At 36.4% G+C, this 2,543-nt stretch overlaps 1 long non-coding RNA gene across 1 annotated transcript; it reads left to right on the forward strand.

The window, feature by feature from the left end:
* The first annotated feature begins 270 nt into the window (after positions 1-270).
* Positions 271-2,211, forward strand: LOC140180789 (uncharacterized). The gene is made up of 2 exons (XR_011874754.1): positions 271-662; positions 1,721-2,211. It is a non-coding gene; the product is annotated as an uncharacterized lncRNA (long non-coding RNA).
* Positions 2,212-2,543: the final 332 nt, after the last annotated feature.

The following is a 2,543-nucleotide window of genomic DNA, read 5'->3' on the forward strand; positions in this document are numbered from 1 at the left end:
AGAAATACTTTTAAGTCTCTGACCTTCACAAAACTTGGACGGATCAGTCCATGACGGAGACATTTGGGCGGATCAGTTCCTAACGGAGGTATTTGGACGGAGGGACTGATCCGTCCAAATTTTGTGAAGGTCAGGGACTTAAAAGTATTTTTCAATTGTCAGGGATGAAAATGTCCACGGGACAAAAGGTCAGAACCTATTTGTCCTTTTCTCTAATTTTTTTTAAAATTACTGATATGACATCGTTCAGTAATCCTAAACTCTACCTTCTCCTCACTCAACGTCAGTCTTTACTGAAGCTCTCGAGCTCTCTCATCTCTCTCGCTGTGGCTCATTGCTCTCGCACCCAAACTCTCTCCTTCTCTCGTCTCCAGTCTTTCTCATTGTCTCCGGACTAGCACTCAAGCTCGTCGTCGCTCTCGGCTCCGGTCTCTCTCACGGTCTCTGGTCTCCCACTCAATCTCGCTCGCTCGCCTTAGCAGATCTCGGGACTGGTCGTAATCGTCTCTCTATGTCTCGTCACCATCTCGCAGTCCGTCCCGCGCCTTCGTTAAGCTCGTCGTTGCCGGCGGCAGAAGCAGCAGGTTCCAAGGCTTCCTCCTCGCTGTCAGCAACTCTCGCCGTCAGCTTCCCTCACACAACCAGAAGCTGGTCCCAATTTGGTGAGTCCCAACAAATTCCCCTGTTCTTTCCTTTTCTGATTTGTTGCTATGTTTGATTTTGCTGCTGAAAATATCACTGAACTACTTTTTTTGTTGCTAAAAATAATCACGGATGTGAATTTGTTACTGATTATCACTGAACCATCCATAATTTGTTGTTGAAAATATCACTGAGCTAGATTTTTTGTTGCTGAGAATCATCACTGAGATGAATTGGTTCCTGATTATCGTTATTAAACTTTGAATTTGTTGCTGTTTTACTCAAATAATTACTTACCTAAATCTTTTTATTGTTGAAAATCATCATTGGGTTGAATTTGTTAGTGATTGAACCTTGACTATAATTCCTCTTGGTATGTTGCATTTCCTCTACATTATTTGGTTTTAATTTATCAATTTCTGCTTTAAGGTTTGATGGTCTTGGTGTGGTTATTTCTAGAGATCTTTCAGTTGGGGCTTGTCGTTTTATTTTGGGAGTTAGGGATAAAGATTCTGATTCATCTGCTTCTCAGATAACAACAACATATAAATATCATCTGTGTATTCTGCTGGTAATTTTAATCATCCAATGGATTTTTAAGCAATGTGTGAATTTAGAGGTTTCATAATTGGGTTTTTGATGGATGATGGATATAGAAGTAAAAGTAGAATTAGCTGATGTAGTTTGTGTAAGCAATTAGAAACATACCAAAAAGCATTCTTGGTCTGAAAAAGTAGCATTATTTATTAGGAAGCAACTTCACAATGCTGAAACCCAAAGGCTGAATCATAGTTTCAGAAATTCTCCATCTAAAATACCTGGTTTCTTGGATGATTATGCTTTTCTTAACTCTGGATTACTATATCTCTGTATTATGCCTTTCTTTGCATGTATAATTCGTATTTAACGTTGAAAAACACATTCTGTGAGTAGTGTGTTATTTCATGTGTCATTTTTACCATGATAGTCGTATTTAATTGTTTATCTTTTGTTTGTCACGAACCTCAAGTTTCAAGCTCTGTGTTAAGTTAATAAATATTTTAATCCTCTTATGTTGCATTTGGTTTTTTATTTAAAGGATCGAGCTAATGAGATATACAAGCGGGTTAAAGATCAGAAGTCTAGTAGATGAAGAAATCAAGATGCATTATTGGTATGAATAATCAAGCTGTCAAAGCTGCCAAGCCTTTGAAGAACCTTTTGCAGCCCTTGAAATGTAGAGCAGAAGAGAGCATTACATCTTAGATGCCATGGGAGCATTCTGTTTTGGCCGTATTATTTTCATTTTGGTTCACCCTCCCTATTTGATGATTAATTCTTGGGGAAGGAGGGGCCATTGATATAAAAAGTTGCTCGACCTTGTAAGAGTTCAAGAGGGCATAAGAAATAATGTATAAATCATTTTCAGCCCTACAAGCAAGTTTTTATCTCTCACCAACAAATTAATGTTGTGCATAAAACAGTAATTGGGGCAAGAGAGAACTGTGTCTAGGCTCCTTAATAAGTGAATATAGTACTTTCTTGATTTAGTTCATTATCAACATACTTAAATGAATGGTAGCCTTAGTTTATCCGTGGTTAACTGAACATTTTTAATATATCAAGATCATCACAGCTAAGTTATTCTGTTCATACATGATTATAATATTTAAAAAGAAAGATAGAATAGTAAATAAAAAATCCATTATTTATATTGATAAACAAAAAAAAACGTATAATATCAATTCAATTTTAAACTTCTACATAATAACAAATAAGATTAACACATTCTAGTAAATACAACAAAAGATTAAACAAATACACAACTGTGTGTGGCATGTCACCAAAGAGAATAAGCACTTCATTCTCATTTGTCATTCTACCAAACCAAGTCAAATAAGTAGCCAAGCTAGGATCAATTA

The sequence above is a fragment of the Arachis hypogaea genome, chromosome 17 (assembly GCF_003086295.3).
Source record: "Arachis hypogaea cultivar Tifrunner chromosome 17, arahy.Tifrunner.gnm2.J5K5, whole genome shotgun sequence".
NCBI lineage: Eukaryota > Viridiplantae > Streptophyta > Magnoliopsida > Fabales > Fabaceae > Arachis > Arachis hypogaea.